This window comes from Euprymna scolopes, unplaced genomic scaffold (assembly GCF_053919585.1).
Source record: "Euprymna scolopes isolate OS-2025 unplaced genomic scaffold, ASM5391958v1 sca38, whole genome shotgun sequence".
Classification (NCBI taxonomy): Eukaryota; Metazoa; Mollusca; class Cephalopoda; order Sepiida; family Sepiolidae; genus Euprymna; species Euprymna scolopes.
In genome coordinates this window covers 103969-113968 of record NW_027633413.1, presented here as the reverse complement: position 1 = coordinate 113968, position 10000 = coordinate 103969, and the positions used below count along the sequence as shown (strand labels likewise).

At 59.4% G+C, this 10000-nt stretch overlaps 2 non-coding genes and 1 pseudogene across 2 annotated transcripts in view; all 3 read left to right on the top strand.

Annotated features, from left to right (window-relative positions):
- Nucleotides 1–4871: 4871 nt before the first annotated feature.
- Nucleotides 4872–7241, top strand: LOC145274412 (small subunit ribosomal RNA; annotated as a pseudogene).
- Nucleotides 7242–7639: 398 nt separating this feature from the next.
- LOC145274403 (5.8S ribosomal RNA) lies at nucleotides 7640–7797 on the top strand. Its single transcript, XR_013866655.1, has one exon. It is a non-coding gene; the product is annotated as a 5.8S ribosomal RNA (ribosomal RNA).
- A 593-nt stretch (nucleotides 7798–8390) lies between these two features.
- Nucleotides 8391–10000, top strand: part of LOC145274428 (large subunit ribosomal RNA) — a 5727-nt gene continuing 4117 nt past the window's right edge. The window contains exon 1 of the ribosomal RNA XR_013866668.1: nucleotides 8391–10000. This exon is cut by the window's right edge and continues 4117 nt beyond it. This is a non-coding gene — a ribosomal RNA (large subunit ribosomal RNA).

Genomic DNA, 10000 nt, shown 5'->3' with positions numbered 1-10000 from the left:
TCCAGACGCCTACCGACACCACATGCTGCTGGCTGGCTGTCTGTTGTTACAATGGAATTTAAAAAAAAAAACAAACAAAAAACCCCAACTCTATTAAGATTTTCGATAGTTGGAAAATAATAATAAATTAAGATTTTCGATAGATTGAAAATAATGATAAATTGATTTTAGCAGGGCTGCTGAGTTAGCTTATAGGAGCGAGCTAAAGTAAGAAAGAAACACGCCGAAACACACCGACCGGCACCCCCGACGACGACCACGGGTAAACGGCGGGACTAACTGTGACTCTCTTAAGGTGTGAGGAGGCTTTGCCTCTTAAGCAAGTTTGACTGACGCCTACCGACACCGGTCAGGTCGGCGAGGCTCCCGGCGGCCCCGAGCGGGACCACAGGTTGCGGAAGGCGTCCAAGTGAGCGGCGGCGACGCCAGGAGGCCCCCGGGGTCGACTCCGCGGCCCCCGGGTCGGTGTGCGGGCCTCCAGAGCTCGATAAAGTAGTGGTGTCGCTAGCGGTCGAGAAGGCACTTTTCGACGCCTACTGCCACCCCCACATGGCGGTAGGCGCAAAACTGGAAAATCGCCGACCAGAAATGTCGCTTCGTATAATCGACGTTTTTTTTGACCACCATTTTCAGGTGTCGGAGGTGGGTCTGGACGAATACCAACACCATTTCTGGGGTTTCACAACCGCCCGGCTTCTCCGACATATGTTGGAAAGGAGTAGCGATCGAGCGAAGGGGGCTGTCGGTAGGCGGCCGCGGGTTGCATGTGTGCCCGGGACAGCACCCCCATCCAACTAAGGGGTGTCCCCCGGGGGCCAGGGGGACCTCGTCCAGGTCGGCCGGGCGCTTCCAGACGCCTACCGACACCGGTCAGGTCGGCGAGGCTCCCGGCGGCCCCGAGCGGGACCACAGGTTGCGGAAGGCGTCCAAGTGAGCGGCGGCGACGCCAGGAGGCCCCCGGGGTCGACTCCGCGGCCCCCGGGTCGGTGTGCGGGCCTCCAGAGCTCGATAAAGTAGTGGTGTCGCTAGCGGTCGAGAAGGCACTTTTCGACGCCTACTGCCACCCCCACATGGCGGTAGGCGCAAAACTGGAAAATCGCCGACCAGAAATGTCGCTTCGTATAATCGACGTTTTTTTTGACCACCATTTTCAGGTGTCGGAGGTGGGTCTGGACGAATACCAACACCATTTCTGGGGTTTCACAACCGCCCGGCTTCTCCGACATATGTTGGAAAGGAGTAGCGATCGAGCGAAGGGGGCTGTCGGTAGGCGGCCGCGGGTTGCATGTGTGCCCGGGACAGCACCCCCATCCAACTAAGGGGTGTCCCCCGGGGGCCAGGGGGACCTCGTCCAGGTCGGCCGGGCGCTTCCAGACGCCTACCGACACCGGTCAGGTCGGCGAGGCTCCCGGCGGCCCCGAGCGGGACCACAGGTTGCGGAAGGCGTCCAAGTGAGCGGCGGCGACGCCAGGAGGCCCCCGGGGTCGACTCCGCGGCCCCCGGGTCGGTGTGCGGGCCTCCAGAGCTCGATAAAGTAGTGGTGTCGCTAGCGGTCGAGAAGGCACTTTTCGACGCCTACTGCCACCCCCACATGGCGGTAGGCGCAAAACTGGAAAATCGCCGACCAGAAATGTCGCTTCGTATAATCGACGTTTTTTTTGACCACCATTTTCAGGTGTCGGAGGTGGGTCTGGACGAATACCAACACCATTTCTGGGGTTTCACAACCGCCCGGCTTCTCCGACATATGTTGGAAAGGAGTAGCGATCGAGCGAAGGGGGCTGTCGGTAGGCGGCCGCGGGTTGCATGTTGTGTGCCCGGGACAGCACCCCCATCCAACTAAGGGGTGTCCCCCGGGGGCCAGGGGGACCTCGTCCAGGTCGGCCGGGCGCTTCCAGACGCCTACCGACACCGGTCAGGTCGGCGAGGCTCCCGGCGGCCCCGAGCGGGACCACAGGTTGCGGAAGGCGTCCAAGTGAGCGGCGGCGACGCCAGGAGGCCCCCGGGGTCGACTCCGCGGCCCCCGGGTCGGTGTGCGGGCCTCCAGAGCTCGATAAAGTAGTGGTGTCGCTAGCGGTCGAGAAGGCACTTTTCGACGCCTACTGCCACCCCCACATGGCGGTAGGTGTAAAATCGGAATAGACCGGACCAGGAATGTCGAGGGGGAAAAAAATGACAAAGTCCTGGTGTGCCTAGGCGTCGAGAAGGCACTTTGCGACGCCTACCGACATCCCCATGTGGCAGTAGGCGTAAAACTGGAAAATCGCCGACCAGAAATGTCGCTTCGTATAATCGACGTTTTTTTTGACCACCATTTTCAGGTGTCGGAGGTGGGTCTGGACGAATACCAACACCATTTCTGGGGTTTTCCAGTTTGAAAGTTTTATAAAACATGTTCGGTAGGAAGCACACTTTGGTGTGTCGGTTCGTCGGAGCAGCGACTCTTTGCCTCGTGGTGGTCCGGAACGTCTCTACGGGCTTGTCGCAAAGGCGTCAGAAAGTGGCATCTCCGCCGCCTAGGGCTGTCACCGTTATCGCTGTCGCCGCGCTCCAACTTGTTTTGATCCGCCGCCTTCGTTCCTGCCAACCGTGCGCCCGCTCATCGTCGTTAGGTTATAATACGTGGTACGTGTGTGTGCTTCTCCGTGGACCTAGGGCTGCTCGACGTGTCGAACGATATGTTGGAACAACTAACGGCTCCTTTTCCTGGTTCCATAGTCGTCGTGGTACCCGCGTCGTCAGCCATATCTATGTCCACCATGTTTAGCCGATACGTTTGCTGCAGCTTCTGCTTCCGCCTCAGCGTTCGCCGCTCTCAGCCGCCGCTGTTGTTGCTGCCGTTCTGCCATTCAACCACTACCTGCGAATCTTTCGATGATCGGCCGAACGACCCATCGCTGTGCGACCGATAAATCCTCCTGGATTAGGGAGAAACGCCGCCGCTCTCTGCCGCCGTCGAACGGAAAAACGTACATTGTAACGAACGAACGAACGAACGAACGAATTAACGAACGAGCGAACAAACAAACAAAAATAGCCGCGGGGGATGCACTATGTAGATCCTGATCCCCTTGTAACCATACGTACGTTGTTCGATGCTCTCCCGTCCTGGAAGTCGCCGCAGCAAACAGGAGGATGAGCAGCAGCAGGCGCCGCCGCCGTAACCGCCGCCTGCCTGCCGCCTCCTACTCCTGTCAGCGTCCGATCTCACAGCCGTGTGAACGTTCGCTGACACCCGATTTCTTTCCGTCTGGCAAAACCTTGGACGTCCCGCTCGCGGTACACGTGCTGCAGCGACTTCTCGTCCGACAACGCATAAGCGTCGACGTCTGCCGCCGCATCTTCTGATACGTGGACGGTGATAGCGCTAGTCCCTTCTTGCGCCACCTCCACCTTTGTTAGCGCCAAAGAAGATCGATCGAGCAGTCGTGGTCGCAGTCGATTAACCCGTTTTCACCGTCCGCAGTTCCCAAGCCGCCGATCAAGTCGTTGCTCTTCTTGTTCGTTCTTCCCATACCGTCGATTTGCACGGCTGCCGGATGAGCCATCCTCTGTCCGGCGAAGCGCTCACGTCAGTGATCGATACTTGCACCGACAGTCCTCCCGCTCGCGACTCGGTGCTCGAATCGGACTCGTTCGTTTTTATCTCGATGCGATTGTGAAAAGGGGGACCGGTCGTCAATGTCGTGTGTGTCGACGATGTTGTTCGCCCGGTCCGCCGCGTTGTTGTCGTTTTTTTTTTTTTTTTTTTTTTTCCCCTAACGTTCGCCGTCGCACGGACGAAAGGGTGAGAAAAAAAAAAAAAAGCTCGAAAAAGCCGCCCAAAAAAATCGGACCGAGGAGCCGCTTGCGAGAACGCGCCATGTGCACGTTGTCTCTCCTCGGTTTTCCGAGCACGAACACGACGCCGGTCGGTCGGTCGGTCGACGAAGGCGACGACGAAGGTGACGGGAAAATTTACGCCGCCGCTGCCCTGGTCCAGCTCCTCCCCGATGACGGCTGTGATGTTGACGTTGACGTTGGCGACGACGACGACGACGACGGAGACGACGACGACGACGAGACGGCATCGATGGCGACCACGATGACGACGACCTCGACGAGTTCAGTCTGCACCTTGACCTCCGATGTCCGTGTGCACTGCCGTCGTGCTGTTTGTCGTTTGTCGTATGTATCGCTGTCAAGGGTGCCGTTGTCGTTGTTGTTGTCGACGTTGTTGCTTGCTCTCTCGTCTCGGTCGGTTGGTACGTTGATGACGACGACGACGACGAAGACGACGACGACGACGACGAGACGGCATCGATGGCGACCACGATGACGACGACCTCGACGATTCCAGTCTGCACCTTGACCTCCGATGTCCGTGTGCACTGCCGTCGTGCTGTTTGTCGTTTGTCGTATGTATCGCTGTCAAGGGTGCCGTTGTCGATGTTGTTGTTGTCGACGCTGTCGTCTGTTCTCTCTTCTCGGCCGGCTGTGACGTGGACGTTGACGACGACGACGACGAGACGGAATCGATGGCGACCACGATGACGACGACCTCGGCGAGTTCAGTCTGCACCTTGACCCTCGATGTCCGTGTGCACTGCCGTCGTGCTGCTTGTCGTTTGTCGTATGTATCGCTGTCAAGGGTGCCGTTGTCGTTGTTGTTGTCGACGTTGGTCGCTTTCGTTCTTTGAGTCTCGGTCTCGGTCCAAGTCAGGGGAGAAACAAAAAAGAGGCCATCAGCGCGGGCAGCGCGCTTCTTCTGACGGCGAACCCCCTCGAAAAATAAATAAACACGTGCCCGTCGTTGTAGTTGTCTGTCTTATGTCGGTCGGTCGGTCGGTCGGTCTGTCGTTCTGTCGAAACAAAGTCCCAAATTCCAACGATACCTGGTTGATCCTGCCAGTAGTCATATGCTTGTCTCAAAGCTTAAGCCATGCAAGTGTAAGTTCACGCCACGCATTAGAACGGGCGAAACCGCGAATGGCTCAGGAACCGGACCTAATCCTCGGGACCGTATTCCTCCTCGGAGGCGATGGATAACTGTGGCAATTCTAGAGCTAATACATGTGACACAGGCCGCGATCGGTCGGCGCGCCGTCGTCGCCACGCCTCGCGCGCTGGCACCCGCGTCGGCCGTTCCGGGTCGCGGCGCTACATATTAGACTGAGACCGATGCGCGTCATTCCGTCCTCCCGTCGTCGGCGTTCCCGCTCGCGGGTCCGTTCGGTGGCGGGGCTCATAGGGCGGCGCGCTCCGCTTTGGTGACTCTGGATAACTCACTGGTCGATCGCACGAGCTTTCACGCCCGGCGACGGGTCTCTCGAGGGTCCGCCCTATCAACTGTCGACGGTCGGTTAAGTGCCTACCGTGGTTACTACGGGTAACGGGGAATCGGGGTTCGATTCCGGAGAGGGAGCATGCGAAACGGCTACCACATCCAAGGAAGGCAGCAGGCGCGCAAATTACCCACTCCCGGCACGGGGAGGTAGTGACGAAAAATAACGACGCGGGACTCTGTCGAGGCCCCGCGATCGGAATGAGTACACTTCAAATCCGTTAACGAGGACCAACCGGAGGGCAAGTCTGGTGCCAGCAGCCGCGGTAATTCCAGCTCCGGTAGCGTATATTAAAGTTGTTGCGGTTAAAAAGCTCGTAGTCCGAACTCGGGTTCGTGGTCGCGCAAGCGGCCCCGGGGCGGCGGCGCCATCGTCCGTCGTTGACTTTGGTCGTCCGTTCGCATTCCCGGCCCTTTCCGCCGGTGTCAACCGCTAGCATACCCGCCACGCGGTCCTGCCGGCGAGGTGGACGAGGAGGTCGTGATCGGGATCCGGGAAAAAAAAACAAGTGGTCGTCGGTTCGGTTCCGGGAGTAGTCTAACGGGGGGGTGCTACGTGTGTGTGTTTGGGTGCGTTCATTCGCATCCCCGCACTCTGACCCCCGCGCTTCTCTCCCTCTCCCTTTCCGCGCGTTCCTCTTTTTTTTTGAACCCCCCGGTCCGCTCCGAGTCCCTGCTTCGTGTCTTGTCTGCGCGCGTGTTGCGGTCGGCGGTTTCTCCTCCAAGGGTGCTCTTAACCGAGTGTCCGCGGCGGCCGGTACGTTCACTTTGAAAAAATTAGAGTGCTCAGAGCGGGCTGTTCAAGCTTGCATACGATAAGCATGGAATGATGGAAGAGGGCCTCGTCTACGTCTGTCGGTCTCCGTCTACGGCGAGGCAATGATCGAAGGGAGCGGTCGGGGCCACTCGTATTGCGACGTTAGAGGTGAAATTCTTGGATCGTCGCAAGACGAACTGCAGCGATGGCGTGTGGCAAGCACGTTTTCCTCGATCAAGAGCGAAAGTCGGAGGTTCGAAGACGATCAGATACCGTCGTAGTTCCGACCGTAAACGATGCCGACCGGCGATCCGCCGGCGTTCGCTTCCATGACCCGGCGGGTAGCCTGCGGGAAACCAGAGTTCGGTTCCGGGGGGAGTATGGTTGCAAAGCTGAAACTTAAAGGAATTGACGGAAGGGCACCACCAGGAGTGGAGCCTGCGGCTTAATTTGACTCAACACGGGAAAACTCACCCGGTCCGGACACCGGTAGGATTGACAGATCGATAGCTCTTTCTCGATTCGGTGGGTGGTGGTGCATGGCCGTTCTTAGTTGGTGGAGCGATCCGTCTGGTTGATTCCGATAACGAACGAGACTCCGGCCTGCTAACTAGTGCGCCGATGTCAGTGATTTTTACGGCGGGCTCGGCGTCCTCCGTGGCGCTCGGGTCCGGGTCGGTTTTCTCACGCACTTCTTAGAGGGACGGGTGGCAGAAAGCCACACGAGGCGGAGCGATAACAGGTCTGTGATGCCCTTAGATGTCCGGGGCCGCACGCGCGCTACACTGGAGGTATCAGCGGGGACTTCGCCCCGGCCCGAGAGGGTTGGGAAACCTCTGAACCACCTCCCGTGATAGGGATCGGGGCCTGTAACCAACCCCGTGAACGAGGAATTCCCGGTAGGCGCGGGTCAACAGCCCGCGTCGATCACGTCCCTGCCCTTTGTACACACCGCCCGTCGCTACTACCGATCGAACGGTCCGGTGAGGTCCTCGGATCTGGCCGACGACGCCGCCGGGCAGTGCGCGACGTGTCCGTCACGACACTCGTGCATCTACGCCTCGGCGTTCGATGCCTGGAGAAGACGACCGAACCCGATCGTTTAGAGGAAGTAAAAGTCGTAACAAGGTTTCCGTAGGTGAACCTGCGGAAGGATCATTACCGTTTTCCCGTTCGAGACTGGTTTGTTGTTTTCCGGCCTACCTCCTCTGTCTGTCGGCGTCAACGCCTCGAATGCGCGCAAACAAACCTATAAAAGGCGGAGCGAGAGATAGATTTGTGGTGACGCGGAGGTTTTTAAAGCCCCAGCTCTTCTTGCTTGCTTCCGCGTCTTACCACCTGTTTGTTTTTTCGCCCACCGCAAGTGATGGCCGCTTCTTCTTTGCCTTGTCGCCGCTTTATCGTTTTTTTTGTTTTTTTGCAGCCGCTGTGCCACCGCCGCTAGCTAAAAAAACAAACTACTCGCGACATTGCAATGCCGTCACGCCTCCTCGCACAGACCTCCTCGCACACTACTAAATCTATATAAACAAAAACTAATATAAAAAAACCAAGTGCTGAACCCTGGACGGGGGATCACTCGGCTCGTCCGTCGATGAAGAGCGCGGCCAGCCGCGATAACTGATGCGAATTGCAGGACTCAGTGAACATCGACACCTCGAACGCACATTGCGGCCCCGAGATCCCTTGTCTCGGGGCCACGTCCGGTCGAGAGGCGGAACGTTACATGTCTTTCTCCGTTAACGAAACGACATCTTGCCGTCCCCGTGCCCGCCCGGTCCTCGGCACGGTGGTAACCGGGACGTCGCAGGAGCGAGTGACGAGGGGGAAGAAAAATAAAAAAAGAATTGACTCCTTTCAATGTCTTTTTTTTTTTTAAAACCCTCTCCGGCCTCCTCCTTCGTCTCCCGCTGGCAGACCGCGGAGTCTTTTCCCTTTTCGACCGCGTGAAGAAACACTGTGGAGGAGGAGCAGGAGGAGTCTGTCCGAAAGCAGCCGAAGGGAGACCAAAAAAAAAGTACCGACCTAACCGACTGCCGACGTAAGCGCCGCCTGCTCGTCTCGCTCTCTGCCTCATGAAGGTGTCTCTCAGCGACGCCTCGAGCAGCGCGACGAGCACGGCCGTCGCACCGTAAAAAGGTGGCCGCGTCGTAGGCAACGCAACGTCGGATGGGGAGGACCCACGCTTTTTTTTAATTGTTGGCTTCTTCATTTTCGGTCGGACGGGCGCTATATCGGCCAGCCGTCGTCACACGGAGGGTACCGATCGAGATTCCTCTCCTCCAAACACCACACTCTACTAAAAACCGCCGCCCTCGGCTCGGACGAGACGACCCGCTGAACTTAAGCATATCGCTAAGCGGAGGAAAAGAAACCAACCGGGATTCCCTTAGTAACGGCGAGTGAACCGGGAGAAGCCCAACGCCGAATCCCGTCGCAAGTTAAAGGCTTCGGGACGTGTGGCGCATGGGTCGAAGGCAGCCGTTCGTTTTCGTCTCGCATAGTTCGGAGTTCCCTCGATCGGGGCCGCCCGCGGCGGGTGCCAGGCCCATTCGGTGCGGACGGCGAGCGACGGCCTTCGATCCGAGAGTCGGGTTGCTTGGGAACGCAGCCCAAATCGGGTGGTAAGCTCCATCCAAGGCTAAATACCGGGACGAGTCCGATAGTCGACAAGTACCGTGAGGGAAAGTTGAAAAGAACTTTGGAGAGAGAGTTCAAGAGAACGTGAAACCGCCCAGGGGTAAACGGGTGGGACCGCTCACCGCGATCGCGGGGGGACTCAGTCCGGTGCTGCCTAGGCTCGAGCCCAAACTCGATGTGTGTTCTTGAAAGAGAGGCCGTCGCGGCACAGGTCGTCGTTCGTCGTGTCCGCGGGGGACTCGTTCCCCGCGGTTCCAGCTTTTGTGCCCGCGTCGCCGACGAAGGAGACGGGCCGCGTGGATAGCGGGAAGGGAAACGTGGTGACGACCGCGGCGTCGGTAGGTGGCTGCGTCGGTTGGCTGCGACGGAGGGGACTCGTCCTCTCGATCGCTGCTGCCGCCGGGCCCTAACCCGCCGCATCCGTCGCCGCCGCTTCTTCTTTCCTCCTGCTCCCTCCGCGCGCGACTCCGCTGCACCCGTCCCCTTCATCATCGCTCGGCGTAATCATGGCGCGGGCGCTTCGGCGCGACCTCCGCGCGGCCGGCACCGGACGCACTTCCCCTCCGGTCCGTCGTCGCGACCCGTTCCCGGCGTGCAGGTCGAACACGCGGGTTTTTTTCCGTAGGCGGCAGGCGTTTCATCACCCTGAAAACCCCCGTCTTCCCACCTTGTGAAGTCGGGGGCCACCGGCCGTCGGGCCCGCGAACGTAACTGCCCCTTTCTGCCGGGAACGGAGGAAATCTGACACGATCCGTTACACGTGGCGAGCCGGTCCGTTTTGATCCCGCCGGAAGTCGCGTGCGGGCGACGCACTCTGTGTGTCGCTCCTTAGGCGCCCCACCGTCTCGGGCGCGTGCGCGATGAGAGGCGGGATAGGACTGGCGCGGCCTCGCCGTCACGCACCTCGCCGACGTTTCGGGTTCTTGTCGGGGGCAACCCCGCCCGCGCCCGTTTCCGTTTCCGGAGAGGTCGCTCGGCGACGCTTTTTTACTCGAGCCGCCCGCCACCCCGGGTCAGCGACGTGCATCGGCAACCCACCCGACCCGTCTTGAAACACGGACCGAGGAGTCCTGGCCGTTCGCGAGTCGTAGGGGCCACCTCTGACTAACCCCGAAGGCGAAGCGAAAGCGAGAGAGCGTGTAGGAGGGCGTCGATCGGGAGAGGTGTCGTGGCAAAGTCGTCCGGGGGTCGTCGGGGGGTGTCGTCGGTCTCGTGCCGTCGTCTTCTCCTCGCCTCACCCGCCTCCGAGCCGTGCCCGATCCCGCCGGCGCGGCGTTTTC